We start from the raw sequence: 27,712 nt of genomic DNA, 5'->3' as shown, positions 1-27,712 counted from the left end.
TTCTAGTTTGGTTAATTTTACTGTTTCAGGTACAGTGCTCAGTTATTAAGATTAAATATTAATCAACTCATTTCACCTTGACTTCTCTGGAGGGCAAATTTATAAGTCTGATTCAAAAGACTTTGTACCTCAGCTTTATCTATGACCAGGTTAGTAGCTATGTGACAATCCATGTTCCTCAGTCTACTTAAAAGACAGTAACTGATAGTCACATTACCCATGACAGCCCATTACAACCTTTCATACTTACTGCAAAACTTTCTCACTCTGAAGAGCCGAGACTCAGACACATGTTATGGTAAGAACACTGCAGATCAGAAGTAGAACCCTGTGCAAACTCTCAGAGCCAGTAAACACTTACAATTGGGTTTGCATCACAAGTTCTGGTAGCTCATATTCTGTCCACTTCTTCATCTCCTCCTCCCTTCAGAAGCATTTCAGAGACTAACATTCTAGATCTGTTGCTATAAAATGTTTGATGATTTGAGAGATATTGTGTTATCTATGCAGGGTCGTGGATAAAGAAAGAATTTGCTTTAAAGAAAATGGACTCTAGAGGAGTCTACTTGCGAACTCATCTCTTCCTTTTTTGCTAGAGACTAAACACCAATTTTCTACACTTATTTGCTCCTCTTTTGGTGGTAATTATAGCAAGGTACCCTGTAAAGGGTCATGGGAAGATTCAGCCTGAACTCTTAGCTTAGTACCTGCCAATGTTAAACAGTTGACTAACAATTTTCAGCCTCCTAAAACAAAGAAGGGTTCTGACTGCCAGACTTCATAATGAGTGCTAATTTGGGAGATGAAACTCAACCTTTACCTCTAACTCTGGGGAAATGCTTCCAAAGGAAGAACAAGTGATTCTTGTTGTCTGGCCTCTTGAACCCACAGTTATATTCTGTTGAGCTACAGTAGTATCAAAAGATGCCAACGAGCACCCACTTCACTTCACAGCATTAGAGAAGCTGTCAAGAATTCTGTATTATATATGCTGGCTGGGGCTTATGCAATGTCCATATATTGATTGTTTTATACTAAATTATTGACTGGGTATCTTCAGTACAATGCACAGTATATGGTGATGGGCAGAAACGCAGTAGAGTCATAAGCACTGGAAATGCTTGACTGACTTTGAGTAGCTAGAATAGCAATCTTAATAATAGCATGGAAACAAACAAAAAAAGGGAAAACAGGGTAAATTCACACCAGGATTGAAAGTCTCCTCTCTCACAATCTCCTTTGGAATTTTTCAAAGCCCAAAATGCAATTAATCACTCCAATGAGGAAATTTGGAACCGATCAATACATTTCATCAGAGCTTTAATTGTCCTTAAAGCTGTGTGAGGACCGATGTTTCCTGTGTTTTGAAAATAAATGAATAAATGGATTCTTCATTAAGACTCTACTCACTCTCTCTGTCACTCAGGGTAGAGCTGCAGGCCCAGACAGTGCACATAGCAGTTTGCTGGTCTCTCTTTTGTCCTCCGTAACCTTACTTTTCTCTCTATTTTTTTCTATCCTTTTCCCCTGCTGTTATTTATGCAGTTCATATTCATACCCCTCTGTGTCTGCCATCCTCCCCCTCCTCCCTCCACTCCATCTATATGTCCTCATTCTTCCTCCATTCCCTTCCCTTCTTCCCTCCTGATAGAACTAGAAGCTAAAGCTTTCCTATTAAGTAAATAACAGATGAATTCTTAAACTTCATGGACAAACAGACCTCAAAGGAGAAAATGGAGCAGGTGACATTTTGAGAAAGTAGAGTAAAATGTCAGGATTCAGCAGCCTTCAACTCAGTCTGTTCCTAAGATATAAACAGACACATGCACGGGCCACACTGAGAGCGTGTGTGCTTGTGCAGTCAAACTTTTAAATGTAGAGCTTCTGCAAGCTGAGCCTCTCCCAGTGTCAGTTAATCATTAAATGTTTAAATAAACAAATTCTATTCGCATGTAAAACAGTGCCCCTCAGACTTTCAAGCAGAAGTACTTAATTGTGCATTTTAAAGAAAGTATTCTTCACTGACCATTTAAATTAGAAAATGAAAATTTGCCTAACTTCCCCAAGTCTTATCTTCCTATGATCTGAGGTCACTCAGAACGAGCTAGGTGACAAACTGAAAAATATTTGTCATCTACTCTAGCAGAGTAGTTCTTCTGAAGTTCTTCCTTCTGGGTCTGAATTCTGAGTAGGTATAGATATAGGTCTTTGAGGGAAAATGCAGATGTTTTTGCTCAAGAAAAGTGAACCTAGCAATTGAGGAGTTGTGACAGTATTGAGTTCTTATTCAGTAAAATTACATCAGAATGACTGAAGTTCAAGAGAATTTACTTTACTCCTGACATTGTATTGTGAAAAGAGCTTTTCCTGATTGTGAGGGTTTTATGTTCCAAATATGATTCCATGACAACAACAAAATCACCTCATAATCAAAACAACCCTGAGCAAGGAGAGCAATGTTGCCAATTATACAAAACAGCCATAGTAACCACAAGCAGTATACTGGAATAAAACTAAACATGCCAACCAATGGGATAGAACGGAAGACCTAGAAACAAGCCTATGCAGCTAAACCATCTGATTCTTGTCAGCTGCATTAATACCACACACTGGATAGGGGAAGGGGTATGTGTGCTAGAACAGCCTGGGAAGGTTAGAAAGCTGGATGTCTAAATGGAGATGGCTGAAGCTTGATTTCTCTAAGTGTTACTAAACTAAACTTTGAATAAAAACCTTAATGTATGACATGAAATTATAAAATTCCTGGGGGGAAACAGTTTAAGCTATAGGCATGACTTTCTGAATGGGACAAAAAACAAACAAACAAAACAAAAACAAAACCAAAAAACAAACAAACCCTTTCACAAAGGAAAAGAATTAAGTGTGAAGAGATTACCTTCAGAATGACAGAGAGAAAATATTTGCAATGCACTCATATGGCAGATGATTAATACCCCAAATATATATGTAATAAAAAAAAACCAACTATATACCAAAAGAGCAACAAGTGAATAGATTACCTGACCAGATACTTGTCAAATTAAGTAGTGTAACTGGCTCCTAGAGACATTTTTTGAATTAATTAATAAATCAATTAACTTATATCCAAACCTTTTCAATTCAGCCTGTTCCTAAGATATAAATACACACATGCACAAGTCACACCGAGAGCATGTATGCTTGTGTATTCAAACTTTAAAATGTAGACCGCACTCAGAGTCGGTGCTACATATGTGCCAAGGCCTCATTCTAGTCTGGTATGTCCTTTGGTTGGTGGCTCAGTCTCTAAGACCTCCCACAGGTCCAAGAGTGTTGACTATGTTGGTAATCCTGTGAGGTTCTTATTCCCTCCAGGGCCTTCAGTTCTTCTCCAAATTCTTTCATAACAGTCCCTAATTTCCATCCAATGTTTGGCTGTGGTTATCTGCTTCTGTTTCAGTCAGCTGCTGGGCAGAGTCAAACAGAGGTCAGTTATGCTAGGCTCCTTTCTGCAAGCATAACAGAGTATCATCAATAATGTAAGGCATTGGTACTTGACATGGGATGGGTTTCAAGTTGGGCAAGTTATTCATTTGGGCACTTCTTCAGGCTCTGCTCCATCTTTTAGACAGGACAAATTTTTGGTCAAAAGTTTTGTGGGTGGGTTGGTGTCCTCATCCTTCAACTGTGGGTACTATCTAGATATAGGAAATGAACTCTTCAGGTTCCATGTCCCCCCTGTTATGCATCTTGATTAAAATCATCTACATTGACACCTGGGAACCCTCCATTCCAGATCTCTGGGAATTCCTAGACATTCCCCCACACCTCCAAACACCCAACCCTCCCAATCCCTCAGTCCCTGATAACTGGAGATTTCCATTCATTCTTCTGACCCTCTGAATCTACCTCCTGTCTATTCACATTCCTGCACCCACATTCCCTTCCATCCCCCCTCTCCCACCCAATTCAATCCTTCCCTCTGTATCCTTTGATTATTTTGTCCCCCCCCCCAAGTGTGATTCAAGCATCCTCAACTGGGCCTTATTACTTGTTTAACTTCTGTGGGTCTTTGGGGTATATTATGGGTATTCTGTACTTTTTGGTTAATATCCACTTATCATTTAGTACATACCATCCATGTTCTCCAGTGTCTGGGTTACCTCACTCAGAATGATATTTTCTAGGGTCATCCATTTGCCTACAACATCCATGACGTCCTTGTTTTTAACAACTGAGTAGTATACCATTGTCTAAATAAACAGCATTTTCTGTATCTGTTTTTCAGTTGAAGGATATCTGGGTTGTTTCCAGTTCCTGGATATTAAAAATAAAGCAGCTATGAAGATAGTGTAGTACATGTCCTTGTGGTATGTTGGAGCATATTTTTGGGTATATTTCCAGGAGCAGTATAGCTGTCTTCAAGTAAAACTATTGCTCCCACCAACAATGGAGAAGTGTCCCCCTTTCGCCACATCCTCGCCAGCATTTACTGATTTGTGTAAGGTATAATAATCTCAGGGTTGTTTTGATTTGCATTTCTCTAATGATTGAGGATATTGAGCATTTCTTTAAATACTTCTCAGCCATTCAAAAATCCTCTTATGAGAATTCTCTGGTTTAGCTCTGTACCCAATTCTTTAATTGGGTTATTTGGTTTGTTGGATTCTAACTTCTTGAGGTATAAATATGTGTGTGTGTGTGTGTGTGTGTGTGTGTGTGTGTATATATATATATATATATATATATATATATATATATATGCTTTTCAGTTTCATGGGGTCCCATTTATCAAGTTTTGAACTTAGAACCTGAGCCACTGATGTTCTCTTCAGAAAATTGTCTCCTATGCCAAATTAACACAGCAGTTGGTTGTCCTTAAAAAATAGACACAATTAACAATATACAGAGTGAAGAATGTATGTGTATATACATTTATACCAGTACCAATTAGGAGCAAAAGGGAGGTATTAGAGAGATAAAAAAGAAAGAGAGAAATGTTATTATGTTCTCAAAAATAAAATAATAAAAGATGTAGTGGCCTGTGTGTGGACCTTAGTGTCTGAGCACTTGTAACTCACTATGAAAAATATACAAAGTCAACTTCGTTAGTGGTTTTGACTAAACTACTAATCCACTCAAGTCAGTAAAACCCCAATGTGTGCCCTGAAAGAAACAGCACTTTTTAATGTGCTGATTCATTTATGTCCTTATGCCTGTGCATTTGCGGATAGTTCCTTTTCCCACCCACATCTTCCATTGATCCTCATAGCATCATGTTTGCTAAGCCAAGGCTAACGCTGTAGTCACAATACCTAGGATTTCATTCTGGATGGCCTTCTGCTACTGTCATTGCTTTTATTTTTCAATAAGCTCAGAATACAAAGGAAACATCAGAGGAAGGTGGAATGTTTGTGGAAGACATTTCATCTATGGAAGCATAAGCAGAGAGACAAAGCACAATGCATATGTAGGCTTGGGCTGTACTTTCTGCTTCTGGCATCGTCCACTATTAAAAAGTGGAACTTGCTTCCAGTTCTCTTTGTATCCTTGACAGAAACACTCACTGTGCATATTCTGGTATCCAGAATTCTTAATATTTTAGTCTTTTCCTTTAACACATGCAGGTTGACAGGAGAGTCCATTTTTTTAAAAAAATATTTTTCTTTTTATATACCTGATCCAGAAGAGCAATCACAGAACAAGAGGAATGCAAAGTGTATCTGTACTCCCTAATGCAACAATGTTTAGAGAGGCTTGAACAAGGTTGTATGAATCCTTTATAAACAGGAGAAGCATGCATGAAACCTAAAACAGAAATGGATAAAAACAAGCCGACTGCATCCCAAACACTATCTTAATAAATGCATGAAGAAATAAATGTCACCCGCTGTTTCTAACATCAAGAAGGCATATGCACTGTGAGTAATCAGCCTCTCCTAGTATTAACTAGTTCCTCCAGGCTGAGCACTGCAGCAGCACCCAACAATGGAAGGACTTAAAAATCACTGTACAGCGTCTTCCTTTGGAATAATTTTAATATATTCCCTTTTGGGGGGATATTTTCTATATTTACATTTCAAATGTTATCTCCTTTCCAGGTCTCCCCTCCAGAAACACCCTATTCCATTCCCCCTTGACCTGCCTCTATAAGAGTGCTCTCCCACTCACCCACCCACTCCCATCTTTCTGCCCTGGCATTCCCCATACACTGGGGCATCGAACCGAACCGCTTCAGGCTCAAGGGCCGCACCTCCCACAGATATCCAATCAGGCCATCCTCTGCCACATATGCGGAGAGAGCCCTGGGTCCCTCCATGTGTGTTCTTTGGTTGTTGGTTCAGTCCCCTGGAGCTCCAGGGGTCTAGCTGGTTGACACCTTTGTTCCCCATTATTGGGCTGCAAATCTCCTCAGCTCCTTCAGTCCCTTCTCCAACTCCTCCATCTGGGAACTTGTGCTTAGTCCAAAGGCTGGCTGAGAGCATATGCCTCTATATTTGTCAGGCTCTGGCAGAGCCTCTCAGGAGACAACTATATCAGGTCCCCGGCAGCAAGCTCTTCCCTGCAATAGCGTCTGAGTTTGGTGACTGTAAATAGGTTGCATCACCAGGTGGGGCAGTGCCTGGATGGTCTTTCCTTCAGTCTCTGCTCCACATTTTGTCTTCATATTTCCTCCTGTGAGTATTTTGTTTCCCTTTCTAAGAAGCACTGAAGCATCCACACTTTGGTCTTCCTTCTTCTTGAGTTTCGTATGGTCTGTGAACATATCTTGGGTATTTCAAACTTTTGGGCTAATATCCACTTAGCAGTGAGTGCATACTGTAGTGTGTCCTTTTGTGACTGGGTTTTCTCACTCAGAATGATATTTTCAAGTTCCAGCCATTGGCCTGAGAATTTCATGAAGTCATTGTTTTTAATAGCTGAGTAATATTCCATTGTGTAAATGTACCATATTTTCTGTGTCCATTACTCCATTGAGAGACAACTGATTTCTTTTCAGCTTCTGGCTATTATAAATAAAGCTGCTATGAACATAGTGGAGCATGTGTCTTTATTACATGTGGGAGATCTTCTAGGTATATGCCCAAGAGTGGTATAGCCAGGTACTCCAGTAGTACTATGTCCAAGTTTCTGAGGAACTGCTAAACTGATTCCAGAGTGGTTGTACCAGCTTGCAATCCCACCAACAATGGAGGAGTGTTCCTCTTTCTCCACAACCTCTCCAGCATCTGCTGTCACCTGAATTTTTGATCTTTGCTATTCTGACTGGTGTGAGATGTAAGCTCAGGGTCGTTTTGATTGTTTCCCTGATGACTAAGGATAGTGAAAAGTTCTTTAGGTGCTTCTAGACCATCAGGCTTCCTCAGCTGAGAATTCTCTGTTTAGCTCTGTACCCTGTTTTTAATAGGGTTATTTGGTTCTCTGGAGTCTAACTTCTTGAGTTCTTTGTATATATTGGATATTAGTTCTCTATCGGATATAAGATTGATAAAGATCTTTTCCCAGTCTATAGGTGGCCATTTTGTCCTATTGACGGTCTCCTTTGCCTTACAAAAGCTCTGCAATTTTGTGAGGTCCCATTTGTCAATTCTTGATCTTAGACCATAAACCATTGGTGTTTGTTCAAGAACTCCCCCCCCCCACCCGTGCCCATGTGTTCTAGACTTTTCCCCACTTCCTCTTCTATTAGATTCAGTGTGTCTGGTTTATATGTGGAGTTCCTTTATCCACTTGGACTTGAACTTTGTACAGGGAGATAAGAATTGATCAATTTGCATTCTTCTACATTCTGACTACCAGTTGAACCAGCATCATTCCTTGAAAATGCTGTCTTTTTTTCCCACTGGATGGTTTTAGCTCCTTTGTAAAGATTAAGTGACCATAGACATGTGGGTTCATTTCTGGGTCTTCAATTCTATTCCCTTGATCTACTTGCATGTCACTGTACCATGGAGTTTTTTTTTTTTTTTAATCACTATTGCTCTGTACTACAGCTTGAGGTCAGGGATGGTGATTTTTCCAGAAGTTCTTTTATTGTAAGAATAGTTTTCGCTATCCTGGGTTTTTGTTATTCCAAATGAATTTAAGAATTGCTCTTTCTAAATCTAACTGAAACTCTGATAGAATGACCAGTATAGACAGATGATAATGCAACTTCAAGGACTCTGGGAACTATGATAGGCTTCCCTCGCCTATGAGCATCCTATACACGCTCACCTCCCAAAAAAGAAGAACCTTCACAGTCCTTCACCATAAAGTGTTTTCTTACCATTATACCCTAAGAAACTTGCTTGAGCTAGACTGAGTTGTGTCATTTTCACTTGCCAGGAAAACAGCAAAATGCTTTCCCCAACTCCATCTTGACAAGTCTCATTTATTTTAAGCACACTGGCATAGATTTCTTGAATTTTCTGACATTAGATTTCAAGAACTGTCAAAGACAGATTAGACATTTAGGGAAGGAACCAAGTTTAGGATGTGGTCATCAAAAGGATGGGCAACAGTATTGAATAAATCAGACATATTATTTCATGAACATGTGTTTATTTGCTATTTATTGTTGAGGACTTTATAGATATGTTACATATACTAGTTTGATCTCAGTTTGGTTATAGATTACTATATGTAAAAGTACAAGGTACTACAAAGTTCACTGAGCTTCCCAGAACTCAGCAGGGTTGATGCTGATGCTGCTCAAAGCTTCCCTGTCTGTAACACCATCCTCCTAATGCAAACAACTCAGAAAGTGGGTTAAATTGCTTTTCCTAAAGGTTGTTCAGTGGAGAGCTATTTGGAGCTAAATTCTTCCCTGCCCAAAGAATTAGCCAATACAAAAGTTCTGGTTCCTCAATCTGATACCACTTCAAGAATGGATACACACATTGTAATCCCTGTATGCACACAAAAGAATGAAAACTAAGTCATTCCTTACACAGCCAGACTTTAGCTTATGGACCAAAAGGCTAAGTACATGTGTCTCCTAGTAATAGAGACAGTGACTCCCCACCTGGGGACTCAAAGTCTCTTTCATTATTTCCCATCATTAAATTATATTTAATTCTTATATAAATACTGCTTTTTTAAAAAATAAAGTCTTATTCTGAGTTCAGATAACTTTGGGAAATGTAAATTGATATAATGCCCCCCCCCCATTATTTTATTGATAGGTTAGAATAGAGATTAATTAGGAAATACAACATTTCCTGATAAATATACTACAGCACAGGTGGTTCATTTGTTAGGTATATTGGCAAGAATACACAAGGTGGGCAGGAGTGAGCATAGCAGCATGGGTGGTAAATAAAAAGGACTCCTGGTCATAATCAACCTGGCTTATAGTTATACTAAAGAAAACCCTGGAACCACACCTCCCTCAAGAGTTGAATAAGGGAAAAAAAGACCCAGGCCCCTGCTGTGTTGCCTATATACCTATGACTGTCTGCCACCAGCCATAGTGCCTGCAGGTGCCTAAAGAGAGAAGTTGGATCTTAAGCATTTTGCTTTAAAATGTGCATTTCCTTCTGTTTACATCTGCATATATCTTCCCACTGATGTGGCAGCTTAAATGCTTTATTTACTTTTTAAAGCTCAGCAATTGGCTTTTAAGGTGTGGTTACAACTCCTGTCCTTTTCCAGATGTGAGCCAATTGTACACAAACACATAAACAATTAAAATCGTGGGATGAGGTAGGGAAAGGGGCAGTAAAGATGGCCAGAGTCAATTAAACCAGTGAAATAAAAAAAAATTAAAGGGTGGAATTGCATACACAAAAACCCATATTTTATTATTTTTCCCTTACAACATTGTAAAATATACATAAGACCTTGATGTATGGATGTTTCCTTGAGAAAGGTGTGCTGTGGCTCAGAGGCGGATTGGCAGCATGTGATGTGGGCAGCTGTAAGGTAACAACATGTTTTCCCATAAAAAGCAAAGGAAATAGGCACATAAATTCCATATAAACTGTCAGTGTGTCAGCTATGCTAACACCAGGGGAGCTGGCGCCCGGGAGCTACACTAACTTATGCACCTTCATTTTTCAAACACACACTTTGTGAATTTTCAAAACTGGCTGAAACCAGACTGCTCATTCTTCCTTCTCCTTTTCGCTGCTTCTCTCGGTCTTCTTAGTCATCCCCTTCATCTCCCTCCTCCTCTTAGTCCCTTTGCCCCTTTTCTTCTCTTTCTCTTTCTTTTTTCTCTTCTTCCTCTAACAGCTTCTCCTTTATTTTTAATACCTTTAGAAGACTCTTGCTGTAGGTAAGCAAACAAAAATGTACGTCTGGAGTAGGAGAAAAAATGGGCTTCAAAGAGTGACCTTTCCATATGAGGGTCTTATTGAGTTGGCACAAAATAGCTCTTTTTGTATACTTTGTAGTACGTGCTGAACTCCAGTGACCTGAATCTGAACAACAACATATTTAATCTGTACTTTAAATATTTAAGAATCTGCAGATTTGGGGAGTTCCCCCCTTCCTCTTCATTTCCTCCTTCTTTCTCTTCTCTTCTTCCTTCCTCTTTCTCTTCTTTTGTTATTCCAAATGGTTTCTAAGGTTTTTAGTTGATATGGCTACTATGTTATATTTGTATATATTATGCAGAATGTAAAAATAAGGAAAATCTTTCCTTGGTAACATGTATGCACTATCACAGAAATACTTTTAGGGTCATGTACTAGAATGAAGCAAATCCAAAACCTAGTTGAATCCTCCTGGGGATGGTTTACATTTTCTGGGGTCTGTGTGGTAGTGGTAACCAGGGTTTTTAATTGGTTTTCAGATTTCTTTACTTTAAATATTTTATAGCTATTTTTGACATTCTAATCTAGAGTCTTACTTCAGACTTAAAATTCCAATCATATTATGACAAAAGAATGTGGCTAATTCAAGCATAGAGGATTCTAAACACTATTTAAGATTTTTGACCTTGAATATGACCAAAGACTCTACTAGTTCCTGGAATTAACCTTCTTTAAGCTATGTGTGTCAGACACCTTCATCATGGGGCATTATACAGCTCTTGTGAGCAACATCTGAGATATTGAACATAAGTAGCATATGTAATTTTTCTCAGAAGTGAGGGGATAGATGAATATTCAATAAATTCTTTACTTGAGGATTTGAATAAATATTTAGAAAAGCTATAATCAAAAGGCATTGCTACTTTCTTTCAATGTGGAGTTCAGTTCTCATGCTTATCTGAACTGTGTGTCACAGGGTTTCTCATCTGGAATTTTGTCAACACTAAAGTGTTATGGAAATAAAATAATTGTATGAGCAGTCAAAGAATAAACTAAAGAGATAATCTCACAGCTGGAAATTTTACACATCACTACATGACCTCACAATATCTCAACATCCATGACTACACTCTGAAACAATCTGTCCAGATCTACTGCTGCACGCTCTGGCTATTAATAACAATCTTACGATTCTTATTTTCCTCTTATGCCACGTTAGAATCAGACAGCAATAAACTACAAAGAAGCATGTATCTATGATGCCCAACAAAATCACTTAGGCAAGAAAAAATAACTAAAATATCTATTGTTTTCATCTCCAGATTGTGATTAACATTTACTTTTTAGCAAAGTTACTGAGAGACTAAGATGTAAAAGGAGATTTGTCTACTCACAAATTTATTGAAGAAATAACCTCATAAGATTTTAAACATAGTTAATTTTGACATGGGCTTCCAAGCATTTTGTTTTCACATTACGTTGTTTAAGAGTTTTGGGACAGATCAAATCAGAGAAAAATACTATGTTTAGCTACATAATTCAAAGTTAGAACAATAATAACAGCCTTTGGAGTTCAAAGGGAATAAAGTTGGGTTAAGATGATTAATGCATTCTTTTTTGTGATCTGACTATGTTTCTAAATGATGACCAAAATTTTGCCTCAGTCTATTGGTAGAATTTCAATCATGGGTTCTTTTGCTTTGAATAAAAGCAAAAGTGTCTCTTAAGTTCACAGCATAGCAACTTACAATGCTCTAGGACCAAAATGGTCTGATTTTAATTGTCTAGATGCATTACTTTCTGCAGCAACCTCACTACTGTTCCACTATAATTTATAGCATTATTAATGCCAAATTTTTCCTATTAGCTTTAAACTGTTCTTTTACACTGAACACTTTGCCACCAAACTGTTACCAATAAAAATCCTCAAAGCTTAAAGGTTATTTTAAACACAGGGTTAGCAATGTGGGTTTCATTTCACCATTTATTTTGGTGAGTCATTATCTGTACACATTGTGTGAACTTTGTACACATTTTTATTCTACTGTAATGTTTTTAACGACCCCATTTTAATACAAATGTCCTAAAAATGCCATTAAAGGAAGGGTTTTACAAGAACCAAGAAAAACTTTCCCTAACTACTCTCATAGTATCAAATACTGTTGAATGATAACTTTTGAAGTCTATATTTTGAAGTCCTTGCTTTTATTTAATTTTAAAGTTATAATACATATTAAAGGATGCTGTAACACTTTCCTTGAAGTAAGTGCAATGTAATTTTCTACATTACATTCTCCAAGAGTCAGAAAACCAGAAAGTGTAGGTATAGTACAATCTTCTTTACAAATGCCAAAACCAATGAAAGCTATAGAGCACATTTAAGAATACTTTTCAGTCACTGAAAATCTCATTCAAAACCAAAATTAAACAGGAAAGGCCAGCTCCTACTAACACTATGCTCATGGGGTTGCACTTCAGGGATTGGAACACATGTTGTCTAGCTTAGATTTCATAAGGGTTTATAAAGGAAGCAACACTAAGTACACTAATATGGATACAGGCTAATAATGGGAGATGGATGGAGGAACAAGAAATAAAAGCAAATCATAACACCACACACACAGAGAGAGGGGGAGGAAGGGGGAGCGAGAGAGAGAGAGAGAGAGAGAGAGAGAGAGAGAGAGAGAGAGAGAGAGTAATGCTAACAATATGAATCAGGTTATTAGCTCCTTTTTCTTTTGGATTCTGTGACAGAAAACTATTTGAGAGAAGCATCTTAGAAGACCTTCCTCTTTGGCTTGCAATTCAAGGGTATACAATCAGTTGTGATGAGGATGGCATAAGAACCTGAATTAGCTGGTCACACAATATCCAAAGTCAGTAAGGACAAAGCAGATAGAAAGCAGGGCCTAGTTTCCAAAACTTCTAGCCCATCCTCACTGATTCGTCTATCAAAGCTTCAGGACATAATTATAGAGCACATAAGGCTCTATTATTTTCCAAAGCAGCAACACCTATTGGGGTCAATGTGTTCAAATACATGGGACTAATGGGAACATTTCCCTTTCAAATACCATCTGGGAGAAGAAACCAAAACAATAGGATGATAGGAAATCATGGTACTTCACCTACATGTAAAAAACATTCATAGTCCACAATATTGCTGCCTGTATGATCCATCTCAGTGTTCTGAGGAAAGCAAAGGTGTGGGGTGTGGAGGTCTCTGTGGCTACCATAACTAGTAGAGCAACAATCCATTGGAGTCAAGAAGGCATATCGGTTGAACTGGACCAAATGGCCCGTATCAGCTCAAACTTCAGAATTGTGACCTCGAGTCATTTATTTGGGGCATATTTAAGCACAGCACAATTTGGTGAAAACTTTCAGGGTAATAATTAATTCAATCCTCTGTGCACAACAAAGCATCCATAAGTCTCCTTGAGGAAAGAAAGTGAAATAAGGATAAGACAGGAACTATGTCAAAACCCTTTGTTTAGTACATTTGCCATCTTCCATGAAGGTGGGTTCTATAGATTGATTTCCTGTGTGACACTTTCCATAAAGAGTGACTGAGAAACACAGCTCAGAATAAGCATCTGGAAGAGAAACTGGTATGGTCTCAGCCATAAAGATACTGCAAAGGTCACCAGGCTATTGACCACACTCACTCCCAGCCTGCTGGGAAGATAACAGGTTGTGCATCCCTTGGTGTGAAGGCACAACCTTGTGTATCTAACCTTCCAAGTTTCTCTAGTGCTTATCTCTGAACACAGGTAACTCTATGCCTTCCCCAGTCTGTAATGGTATAGCAGGCAAAAATGAGAGGTTTACTAGGGCTTTTATAAACATGGTCCACACAGTATGTATGGTAGAGAAGGATGGAGTTGAATGTTCAGCCAAAGACCTGCCATTCATCCTTACTTTTATCAACTCAGTCTTCCAGCTAGCTAGTGAATGAAATTTCTATCTTTTGAACTCTTGCTTTACAAGTACTTTTCACATTGTGTCAGTAAATCAGACAGACTTGGTCTCTATCCATAGGAAACTTAAATGTTTGCAAAGTGAATTTTTCCACCCAATGGATAATATGATCAGACATAAACATGTTGGGGATACTAGAATTCTTTTTTCCCCTTTAGCCATGGCATGGTTGCACTTTACAGCTAGAAGTGTGAATATTGGAATCTCTGAGGAATTGGAGCTCACATTTTGCTATGTTACAGGAAATAGCAACTGAACTTGTCCATTAGAACAGAAGGATAAGGGATATAGAGAGGAAAGAAACATTTTCCTTGGTGGTCATGACATTCTCTCTGAGGAGCTCTGTTCTATTAGATGGGGTAATGGGATCTAAGGAGACATTTAACAAAGCCCGCTGACAAGGACTTAGGAGAGTGGAGTGGAAGAGTCTTGAAGGTAATAAAGTAGTGATCAACATTGCCAAGGTACAGGTATTAACATTGGAGGTGAGTCTTGGGCAGAGGGATGGTCGAAGACAGCATAGAGGAGGGAGGCTGTGTTAAGACATCTTCATTTCTGTCAAAAATGAAGCAAAGTTTGTTTAGCCTTATGCCATCAGAGGTGGCAGTCCATGATCATCTGGGCCCATTGTTCCTGAGGCTATGAGGGAAAATGCATCATCTTGGAGCAGAGCAGAGTACAACTTTGCAGAAAGGGAGGGGCAAGTGTAGTTTTAGTAGGTTTCCTCATTTTTACTTCTCCTTTCCCTGAACGTTCAATGGTTTGTTGGTCTCTGTTAATTATGCCTGAAAACCCCTCACAGCTTCACACTGAAGTATTCTTTTCTAGTCTCCTAGGTACCTCCTAATTGAATCCACTTGATCATCAAGATCACTCATCTTAAAGGCTACAACTGTAAGTTCTTTAACAACCTAGATGCTGTTGTTTACATGCAGTAAGAAGCCATTGAATTCAATTTGAGACCTATTTCCCTTTCTGACAATGGGTTTAGAAACTGAGGCCATTTGTGCTGAAATTGAATTTTTTTTTTTTCATTTGACAAAAGCTTGAAGAATGAAGCTCGTGGCTTAGCACTTTCACTCTTCAGCATGTCAGAACTAACTCCCCTGTCTGCCTAGAGAGGACATGTGGATCATGAAGTGCTGAGAGCATCATTTAAAGAGCTACATAGTGATGTCAAAACAATAGCTTCAGAGTCACCAGCTTTAACACCAGGTATCCAAGTGGCTTAGTAAAAGTTAGTCCTACTAAGTTTCCGTCTTTCATTGTGAAACAACATCAATAAAAACTAGGATAATGTCAATTTTATAAGGTTTAGAGGGTTTAGAGGAATTTCTGCACTTCACAGAAAATGTCAGTGGTAACTTTCATTAACCCCCTCTGCTCAATCAACAAAAATATTAATATCTCATAGGTCAGTTTTATGCACAACTTAGTTTAGAGCATTATAGTTGATTTGAAGGATGACATTAAGTTCTCTATTCACAAAAGTCTTCCCCAGAATCTGCTAACACACATTCTTGATGGTTGCTATGATCTAGGTAACAGTGATTAAATCACCTTGAGAATGAATGTATTTTCTTGACAGCTAGGGAAAGGTGTCCTCCCACTAAATTATCGAAGAATGGGAGAGGATAAAATATGGGCTGTTCATGGCATTATCATATAGATTACTACATAAAGAAAAGGTTGATGTGTATCTACAACTATGTTTCTGGATATACATACTAAATTAATGTAAAGAACCTGATTTAGCTTTGGATCCTGCAAACAACATCACTCTTCGAAGGGGCATGGTCCTCTGAGTATCACTTGCATTGTATGGAAACTAGTGAGCCTTGTAAATAGCGTTAATGGGGAGCATATTTGAAATCTAAAAAAATTGCTGAACATTTTTATGTTTAGATTGTACATAAGATGGACTGGCTCACTTTCTAAACTATGTCTAGTTTTGAATATCATAGACAAATTTTAAAGGATAACTTGTAAATTAAAAATCTTTTCAACAAATAAGTACTTCTGTTGAAAATATACCCCCCTCCCTTCTGAGCCACAGAATGTCTTTCGAGCCGAGCCGGATTCCTTCTTTAGACTACACAAGAAACTCTGCCTTTGCTATTAATACTGTAGGTGATATTCTTCTCCCTGATCTTCTAGACATAGTAAAAACTGTTAAATTATGGATTCATCCAACTACAGGGCATATACCAATCAACAGCTGATGCCTTGGTTCCCAGTAAGCAGATCTGGAGAGAAATGTGTGCCTTATGCAGTGGTGGCTAAAGGAAGAGCTTCTGCTTGCACAAAGGACCCAGTTTTTCAGGTTGTTTGGGTTTGGTGGTAGGCGTAGTATGAATGTTCCTTATACTACACAGGTGCCTCTCATTAAACATGTAGAACTTGATGTAGATTTGAGCCAGGCATAATTTGAATACCATGCTTTTTTTAAAAATATGCAGGAGGTTCCATAAGTAGTTTTGTCTTTTATAAGGTACATCTTTGTTGATTTTCTGACCCCCCCCTCTGTAGATCAAGAATATTAGGGACATTTTTGAAACAGATCTAAACATATGAACATTGAAAACAAACAAGCAAATCCATGGAGTTAATGATTAAAGAAAATAATCAGGGGCCTTTTAAAAAAAAGAGCATGACATTGGCTTTTTTGAAAATGCTTACATTTGATTTCTTGCATGATTACCATACCACAGTGGTAGGTGCAATGTGCTCTATTATGAATCATTCCATTTATTATATGGTACTTACATTCATCACTTAATGAAAATTTACCATTCTCTTTGCTTGAGACTCAACAAGCATATTTATAGTTTTCCACATTTGGTTTTGTATAATCATATTATGCTGGCAAAATGCACTGAATACGAAACTCACGAGTAAGTTCACACAACTTAAACATATAGCATTTGATATTCAGATCAGGTATACAGAATGTTGGAGAGCAAAAAGATATATCTACATAGATAGATAGATAGATATCTAGATAGATATCTAGATATCTAGATATCTAGATATCTAGATAGATAGATAGATAGATAGATAGATAGATAGATAGATATTCAAAAAACAAGACAAAAGCGAGAATGGTATGATTATAATATTATATCAAAAACAAAATGTATAATTTTTGTTAGTACCTTCATTGCTTTTATTCGTAGTGCTTTTGAATGCATGTAATGCATGCAGAAGAATTTTAAGGATTATAAAGTGAAACTTTAAACAAATTCTTGACTGCACATACAAAAAAGACCCAAAACTGAGTCATTTAATAGGATGTGTTTAATATTTATTTGCTGCAATTTGATAATCTTTAAAGTGACGCCTGCTGCAGGTACTACTTAATATATAATTGTAGCACAAGTATCCAGAATTAAAAGGAACTTGGTTTGAAACCCTGCTACTGGCACCAAAATCCATCAGTGAAGGATTGTCAAAGAATATAGCAAGTTGTGGGTTTTATTTTAGATTTTTAACTATCCTGTAAATCTATGACTGAATTTGATTTATTATTTCACAAAAGCTTTGTTGACTAGTACCAATGATATGCTTAGTCCAATGTATAATTAAAGAGCATATGCATTCCTCTTGGTTTCAGTCTTAGTATGCTCTACTGAATACTTTCATTTGTTCAGAATTAAATATGATCCACTGTTTCATAGTGAAGGCTCTCTAACTTACTTTTAAAGAATCTCTTTTTTGGGGGGGGGGGACAGGGTTTCTCTGTATAGCCCTGGCTGTCCTGGAACTCACTCTGTAGACCAGTCTGGCCTTGAACTCAGAAATCCACCTGTCTCTGCCCCCCAAGTGCTGGGATTAAAGGCATGTGCCACCACCACCCAGCTAAGAATCTCTTAAATTTTAATCTTTCTGTTTGTCAATCTATACCCCAAACTCAGCTTCTGCATGGTCTTTACTATTCAACAAACACTCATGTTTATTAACTAACTGTCTGTGTATTGGTCATATGGAAGCAACATGGTTCAATGGATATGTATTGGTTCATTGATGAGGACAGAAATAAGCTGTATCTAGATGACATGTAAATGTTCAACTTAGAGATAAGACTACACAACTGCCCTCTTCCATGTGTCTCACATACAAAAAAATTATTTCAAGTCAAATCAAATCCCAATTCTGTACACAACAGCTTACCCCATAAAAGTTTATGTTATTGGCTGGTATTTCTTTGACTTCTGATATTAAAAATAGATTTAAAAATCTTAATAGCATTACCCCACACCTATCTCATTTTAATAAAAGAAAGGATCATCAGATAAATAAAATGTAGCTGTAATAAGAGTCTCCTGTACATCATAGCAAACATGGAGTCCCTCAAAATATATAGCTTCAGAAGACAGAGGAGAAGGTAAATGAGAAAATGCTCATTTTGAAGTCTTAATAACCTTAATTCCATTTATCCAGCATCTGTCATTTGTTAACTCATCCATTCAATTTTGCTGCCTGGTTTCAGACATTTAGTTTCCAGGATAACACAAGAAGACTGTGGAAGGATCGATAACAATGAAGCAGAATGGGACTTTAAGGTAATTTTCAGGTAAGTTGAAGCAAGACACAAAACACAGAACTCTCTAAATTAAAGTATAGAAGTCTTTAAATAAAGCATTTTTAGATACTAAAGTCTCTTGGCAGTGGCCCCAATTCCCAACTTGACTTCATGAGAGACCTGCACTGTGCTAGGGAATTCTAGAGAAGAAAAGCAGACCACATTTCCTGACCTCTCCTGCATACTCATGCCTTTTAAAAATGGGTCTGAGTCTCCTCAAATAGAAACCAGTCCAGATGGGAAAGAGCAATCAATGTCCAAGCTACAAGAGGTTTCCCTGGGGTTAATCTTACTAGTTATTGAAAGGCACATGGGACAACTGCTGTTCACTCTTTTATAAGGGACAGAACTCCACAACTTTTGCTATTGTCTTAGGGGAAAAAAAGAACATGTGGTGTTTCTCAGATGCATTTCATTGCCTTGTAACTTCAGGGTGGTTGACACAAGTGGAATCAAGCAAGCAAAAAAGATCTATTGGAGCAGTAGGTGGCAAACAAAGACACAGTGCAATGCTTAGAGCTTCTGCATTGTCTCTCCTCTTTCTTCATCCATTTTAATTCACTTTCCAATAATTTAATACAGAACTAAAACTTTGCAAGTGTATTAAATGTTTATATTGTTGACCTGAAATCTGAGTTTGTTTATAGTTGGAATAATTAGCAGGAACGCTAGGATTTTAAATGACAACATATTCACATGTATAAATTCTGATTTCGTTAATTCTGTGATTTCTTGCAGGAAAGGAATAAGATGATGGTGAACTAAGGCAGATATATATCTGTGATCAGAGGCCTTTGGAACAACAACTCCAACCTTAGGCTTTGAAAGTATTGTCCCTCATCAGCCAGAGCATCTCTTTGTGAAGTCAAAGGCAAGAATATTTCATTACTATCAGTACCAAGAAGCCTGTCCAAGAGTCGCTTAGATACGGGTGAGACTAAGCCTTTCTGTGGGAGCAGGACAGGATAGATTCCATTTCTCTCTTTTTCTCTAGAGATTTGTGAAGACCCATGAAAGTCCTCACTCAGCTAAGAAAAGAAAATAGCGGATGATCCAGTGAAGATCGGATCCAGTGAAGCAGATGATCCAGGGAAGATCGGATCCCTCCAGATGGCTGCTGCTTCAGATGGTCTTCATGCTACCGCAGGGGCTGCTTGTCCTGGACTTCTTCCTCCATCAACAGCAAACTCTGGCTCTGAAGACACTATGGAACTGATTCATAGGAAACAATATTCTCTTAACTCCTCTATCCCCTCTAGACCTAACACATCAGCACACTATTCCAGTGAGTCATCTCCATTTTCGGGGGTAGTTCTTCGCTTTTCTTCATGAGTCATTGAATCACCTTGTGTCATTACTGGGCTCTTTTTTTTTTTTTTTTTTTTTTTTTTTTTTTTAACTTTTTTGTATATATGTCAGTATGTCTTGAATGAGCAAACACTTTTCCTAAATGAAATCTAGATATATCATGAGGGAAAACTCTGTAGGCACTAGGAGCAGTTACTTCAAACAGACTCTCAGAAGACAGGCGAGTCCTTTCTTTCTGGAGTCCAGGAACAGGAGAAGAGTCTTCCTTGGATGTCTGACTCTTTAGGGCTGCATATTTCCCAATGAAACTTAACACTCCTGATAACAGAACCCCAGGAAACTTTTGTCAAAAACACCAAAGTTGTAACAAAGGTCTGCAAACAGGGAGTGTAGTAGATGTTAACATTTTGGTTGGGTTTTTCTAAATCCTAAACATTTTTATATGTTCTTTAGGTTTTATTTTATTGTGTTGGAAAAGCTGCTGAAATTAGCTTGTCTCTAACAAAATCCTACATGGCTACTTTGCTCTTTGCCCAATACTCTGAGTCGCTACGCTCTGGCTGAGAACCATTGTAATGTCTAACACTTGTCTAGTCTCTTAGGAACAATATGGATATCTACCCCTTTTCACTCTGCCTTTTCTGAAAACTATGTAGTCTTACAATGTTTACCAAAGTAAACATTTTAATGTGGCATAAACATTATTTCACTCATGCCTTTGCTCAGGCTGTTACTGAATAGATAAATGTTCTAACTGACAGGTGAGGACTAAAACATCTTCAGGGATTACATTGTTTGCTCAGCATCATCTTCAAGGTTTCTGCCAATGGCAGTAAGCCATCCACCTAAATACAGCTTCCTCCTAGCTTGGGTGGGATGTACTTGAATATATGGCACTTTTACCTCTAGCTTCAAGAAGCCATGTCGAGAGATTTTTTGTTGTTGCTGTTGATTTTGCTTCTTTGTTTGAGACATGGTCCCATGAAGCTCAAGCTAAATTTAAATTCCATACACATCTAAGGCTGGGCTTGGAATTCTGCTTTCCTCTGCCTCCATCAGTAAGTGTTGAGTTGTTATTTACTTTTAGCCTCACCCAACACAGAAAAGAGGCCTATGGCTGCCTTGCAGGGTTAAAAAAAAAAAAAAAAGAAAAAAAAAAAAAAAAAAAAAAAAAAAAAAAGAAAGAAAGAAAGAGGCAGCTGGACAAAAGCTGCTGATGGCACTATGTAATTAGTAAACAATGACTATTGTTTCACAAAAGTTACAGACCTTTTAGTAAGGGAATAACCCATGGGAAAATTCAGTTTCTCCAGGAAGCTGGGATTCAATGAATATGCTAATCTTATAGCCTTGTGGTGATATAAGACATTTTGGGCTTGAAGGGAGATGATAGCTAGTGACTGCATTTTAATAAATTAATTCAACAAAACCAGAGCTCCTGTTATCAGAGAGGAAGTCAGAGTCAGCTGGTCAGTTTCCCTGCCCCCACAACGCCCCCAACCCCTACCCCTCACAGGGAGCACTGTAAGAGCCTTCTCTTGGATCTGCCTTTAGGTGTCCTGCTTGCTTCCTATAGCTTCTACAGTGGGATTAGACTCTGGGCTTCCTATTAACCTGTGGCTTCACACCACTCGCACAAAATAGGATTTCGACAGATGAGCTCAATTCCTCATCATAGACTAAGGAAAAGGCTATATTTTAATTCAGGTTAAAAATCACTCAATGCCACGAGAGAGAAGAAAAGCCTAAAGGTACACATGGAACAAGGAATAGGAAAGAGAAGGAAAGATCTCATGCTTCTCCTTACAGTCAGAATATAGAAATGTGTGTGCGTGTGTGTGCATGCATGCATGTGTGCCTGCATGTGCATGTGCATGTGTGTGTATGTGTGTGTCTGTGTGTGTCTGTGTATGTGTCTGTGTGTGTGAGACCATTCTGACAAGAAGGTGAATGGTGACTCTCTGGGGAGAGGAAGAGGCAAACACGAGAAGACGGCCAGATGAAAAAATTATAGCAGGCAAGCAAGAGAAAGATATAATAGCACTTGAATATAAATATTTCATAATGAAATACATTTCATATGCAAATACTTAGTATGTTGATTTAAATGAGAATGGCCCCCATCAGGCACCTATTTGAATACTTGGTTTGTAGTGGAACTATTTGGGAAGGATTAGGGCATTGGGCATGTTGAAGGTTTGAATAATCAGAATTTGATTCGATACTAGGAAAAATCTCTATGTATCTCTGGTAAATTCCTTTTTTAGCAATTCAATTTGAGTGAGACCGTGAGAAATACTAGCTGGTTAAACCTGCTGTATCCATAGGGAGCACCCTCGCACACAGTCTGTTCATTTCTTGTGACCTGGGTTGTTCTGACTGAAGATACAGACTCTGACCACCATAAACCTCTACTTAGGTCCTAACTGAATCCACATCTTGTATTGGCCTTGAGGAAATGCTTGATTTCACTGTCTCAATTTCTTCAGTTGTAGAAAAGGAGCAACAGCAGATCCTTCCTGATTGTTATGTGGATTAGCAGAGTTGATCAGAAACTTAGGAACTCTTGAGAGACCAGCTGTTACTACAACCCTGGCTCCTTCCACATAGTATCTCAACTTCAATTTATTTTGGTCACCTTCTTCAATTTTCTGCCATGTTCCTAAGACCCTTCCTTCACTGAATTACTGTAGAGTTGCCTCCTCATTTCTGTCTGTGCTCTCACTGTTCAACAAGGCCCCTGTCTAAATCAAATGATGTAGCTAGAACAGAATTGGCCAATGAATTGGCCATTAGCAAAAAAACAACATGTAAAAATAATATCCTTTGACTTCTAATTATGCTTTGTTTCTCTCTCTCTCTCTCTCTCATCATCCATGTTAACTATTCTTTTTAAAATTATTCATGCATTTACTTGGCAAATCCATGAAAAGAAAACCATAGAGTGATGATGTGTGTGGAAAATAAAGAAGAAGCTTTCTTCTCTAGAACAGTCTACAATCCAATAGGGGATAAAGAAGGCATCCAAATTGCTGTAATGTTAAATGGACGGTGATGGCTTTATTATAGGAGCAGTAGGAAACTGTTGTAAGATGGGGACAATATAGAGATAATTGCAGCCTGCAAAGCTGGAAAAGGCTTCAAGGAGGAAGTTCATATATTGTTGTTCTTCAAGAAATGAACATGCTTTCTGCAGACTCAGAAGAAATTACCCCAAAGGGAAAAGGTCCCCAGGTTAATGAATTTCTGCTAAGTATGACTGTTGTGGATGGACCCTGTCAAATGGACATTGAGAAATAGCCACAGGCCCTGATTTGAGTTTGACAAAGATAGAGGTCACCCAGGGAGATGTGTTCACTTGCATTTTCCCTTTCCCAGTGAGCTCCTTCAACACTACCTAAATTTCTCTGAAAATTGGACAAATCGGCCTGTTTTAGTTTCACTCAGAATAGAAATCAATATTGAAAAAATAATTTTCCCATCCATTATGAACAAAAAATGATACCACTGACATTCCTGTTGAGTTGTTTCCTCAATATTGGCTGTAATTCTTTGTAAGGAAAAATCGTTATGAATGATTCTTCCTATAACTAATATCATTCTGCACATATTTACGGAGCACCTAGCATGTTCTGGGGCTCATGTTCTCTATTGATTCCTTTTAAGATCACAGTATTTGACTGATGCAGGTCTTATGTAGACAAAAGTACTCGGGCTTAGAGAAAGTAGCTTCCTAAATGTGACATTGCCTGTCCTTAGTCATTGCAGGCATATATGAAAGACAGAATAAACACATTTCAAAATGTTTCCTTCACTCTGACTTTCTTTCTGCCATCAAATGTGACTAAATGTTCTGGGTCTTTGTCATGTGTTTATTTTAAATACTCAATTGTTCTTGTAATGCGAACGAAACTGCATACTTAACTCCTTATTTTCATGCAATACTGTTTTAAAGACTGCAGTGAAGTCCCATGGATCAGTAATTCCTTTTACCTGCTGCATAGTTTTCTATTGAGGTAAAAGCATATACCATATTCTAACCCCCTTCAATTCTCAATTTAGATAGATTTTTTTTCTTTCCCTATGACGTTTACTATTTGATGAATACTTTATAGAATAAAAGTTTTTTATGTGTGATGTAATTGTATGAATATACACAGGTGTATAGGGGTGTGTGTGTGTGTGTGTGTGTGTGTGTGTGTGTGTGTGTGTGTGTATGTGTGTGTGTAGATTACAGGTTGGTACTGAATATCTTTCTCAGTTTTTCTCCACTTTTTTTGAGATAGGATCTCTCAGTGTCCTAGAACTCACTGGTTAGCTTTGCTAGACTGGATAAGGTCTTCTCTAGCTCTGGGATTCCAAATGTCTAGTGCTATAGCTGGTTTTTGTGAACAGATTCTGGGTGTTCAAATCTGCATGCCTGGAGGAGAAGCACTTTTCTGACTGAGCCACAGCAGTGTCACCATCTTTCTAGCCCCTGGTCTACTTCCACATTTACTTGCTTCAATGTTTTCTTTGGATAAGTATCTAGAGCTCAATAGAGAAAATATTTTTATCTTTGTAAAGTACTGTTAGACCAGTCTGAATCAGGTGAATATATCTACCCAGTAATGTTTGTGAGAATTGGTGGGTGAGCTCTGAACTACAGTTGAGACAAAGATATGTTTACTAAAGTTGCGCACTTCAATTTCTTATTGCTCTTACTTTCTGTTGTTTGAATATGTCATATTTAGGAGGTATATGGAATCTTAATTTTCTTTAGTTATAATATTCTTACCTGAATTTTTTCATGGTTATAGTAACATCTAAAAAAGGTTTAGAAGTATTTCTTTTTTTCATGTGGTTCCTGAAAGAGATCGAATCACATCTTTCCTCAAGGTAGCTATTTGTTTTGTAGTTTCTCTTGACTTTAACGATAAATAAGTAATACATAGTTTTTGTCTCAGATATTTTCTTTTTAATAATTTAATTTAATTTTGATCTTTACGTGTAGTCTCTGTGGTTTGGCTGAGATATTCCACTTTCTCCCATACTGTTTTCTTTGAATCCTTGATAATTTTAATAAGATTTTGAGGCTTTCATCTGATAATTCCAGTATAGCAAGGTCAGTATCCATTTATCCTTTTTATCATGGATTACATCTTCTTTCTTCTTCATATATTTAATAAGTTTGGATAGTATATTGGGTATTATTATAGTTTCTCGATTGTTGAGACGTTGGATTTTGTTATTTTTCTCTTCAAGTTTCATTCCATCAGAAAATTTGTTCGTTTGTTGTCTTAGTTGCTTTTCTATGCTATGATAAGGTACCAAAGGAAATTTTAAAATAATAATAAAAAAAGATGTTATTCAGGTCTTATAGTTTCAGAGTGTTAGAGTCCATGACCATGATGGTAGAGAACACAGAAGCAAGCAGGCAGGCATGGTGCTGGAGCATTAACTGAGAGTTCACATCTTGATTCATAAAGCAGAAGGCAGAGAGACTTAACAAGAAATAGTGTGGGCTTTGGAAACTTCAAAATCCAACCCCCTTCCAGTGACAGACACTCATCTCCTCATCCTTCCCACACAGTTCTACAAAACAGACCAAGCATTTAAATATAGGAACTCATTGGGCCATACTCATTCACCCACTGCACTTGCAAATCAGAATGCTTTTAAAAGAGTTAAAGTTTTAGTGAGCTGAATCTAATATAGCCTTTCCTGGAAGACCAAATTAATAATCCTCTATCCAAACCTTCTTTTGCTGGCATCTCTTTTGACTGTTTTATCCACATGCTAATTTCCATCTACTCTGGTGATGACATACAAGTATTTGTAGTCCTGTGTGAGATCCAGGCATTTCTTTGGCCACAACTCCTCCAGAGGAAGTTAACCCACATCACTTTTATCTGCTCCATAGGGTCTTACCTTGAGATGCACATGGTTTGACTATCATTTATCAAAAACTTGATATAAATTGGTAATATTCACTGTGTTCATTTTGTTCTGATTAATGAACGTCAAATTCCAGCCACTCGTTGAACCTTAAATTCTGATTTGCTGTTTTCTTCACAGGATCATCTTTCTGAGTTTAGATTTTCACCATGCTATGTTCTAGAGAAGGTTAAAGCAAGGCTGTGAGCAATTTTGGAATAGTGTTCTCTACTTACCTTCTCATGAAATTATAGTCTTATATTGTCTCTTGTCTGACATTTGAAAACAATATACTTCAGAAATTTTATTTAATTATGTACTTGGAAAGATGAGACTAGTACCAGTTGCTGTGTTATTGTTAAAAGCCAATGTCTCTATTGGTTTTTATAATATGTCTTATCAAGAGTAGAGAGGTACCGGGCAGTGGTGACACATGCCTTTAATCCCAGCACTTGGGAGGCAGAGGCAGGCAGATTTCTGAGTTCTAGGCCAGCCTGGACTACAGAGTGAGTTCCAGGTCAGCCAGGGCTATACAGAGAAACCCTGTCTCAAAAAAACAAAAACAAACAAACAAACAAACAAACAAAAAAGGAGGTGATCATTCTGTTGTAGATTTTTTTCCTTGGTTCTTCAATAGAAGCTTGAGATGAGAGTCCAGTGAAAACAAAACTCATGTATGCTTAGCACATGACATTCTTTCCAAAGCATTAAAATGTCACTACATCTACAACATAGATATCTGCATCCACATTAAAATAAAACAAAAGAAAACAAAATTCTTTTTTCCCCTGGCTGGAGCCGTGGAGGTTGTGCCAGAGAAGAAAAAGAAAGTTCCTGCTGTGTCAGAAACCCTCTAGAAAAAGTGAAGGAATTTTGAAGAGTTGAAAGTAAAGCGCCTGTGGAAGAAGTTTGCACAGCAGTTCGCATAAGGCAAAGAGGAAGCTTATCTATGAGAAGGCAAAGCGCTAGCCCAAGGAGAACAGACTGGGATTCGGATGGCTACGGTGGCAAGGAAAGCTGGGATTTCTACATGCCGGCAGAACCAAAACTGACATTTGTCATCACAGTCCAAGGTACCAATGGAGTAAGGCTAAAGGTGAGCAAGGTATTAAAACTTCTTTGTCTTCAGCACGTCTTCAGCAGCACCTTTGTTAAGCTCAACAAGGCTTCAAGTAGCATGCCGAGGATTGTGGAACAGTGTGTGGGGGGCTACGCTAACTGAAGTCAGTAAATGAGCTCGTCTACAAGCAAGGCTACAGCAAAATCAGTAAGAAGCAAATTGCCTTGACAGATAATTCCTTGATTGTACCATCTCCTGGTAAATTTCAACATCGTCTGCATGGAGGATCTAATTAATGAGATCTGTACAGTTGGAAAATGCTTCAAGGAAGAGAATAACTTCCCGTGGCCCTTCAGATTATCTTCCCCACAAGGTGGAATGAAGAAAAAACTTCTCGATTTATGGAAGGTGGGGGTACAGGCAGACCAGATAAGCAGGCTTATTAGATGGATGAACTAAGGCATTGCCAATGGTATTTTTGTAGATCAGTTAATAAACAGTCACAGCTTGGCAAATTGGGGGAAAAAAACAAATAAGCCAACAACTCAAAAAATGTATCATAAAATACCTTCAAATTTTTAAATTTAAATTTAGTTATATGTATCTGTGTATGACTATATGAATACCGATGTGGCTCCTGGAGAC

At 38.0% G+C, this 27,712-nt stretch overlaps 1 pseudogene; it reads left to right on the top strand.

Moving 5' to 3' along the window:
• The first annotated feature begins 219 nt into the window (after positions 1-219).
• On the top strand, positions 220-27,526 carry LOC110333469 (annotated as a pseudogene).
• The last annotated feature ends 186 nt before the right edge of the window (positions 27,527-27,712 follow it).

Source organism: Mus pahari, chromosome 15 (genome assembly GCF_900095145.1).
Source record: "Mus pahari chromosome 15, PAHARI_EIJ_v1.1, whole genome shotgun sequence".
Taxonomy (NCBI): Eukaryota; Metazoa; Chordata; class Mammalia; order Rodentia; family Muridae; genus Mus; species Mus pahari.
The sequence above is the reverse complement of the archived record's forward strand: the minus strand, read 5'-3'. Positions and strand labels throughout refer to the sequence as shown.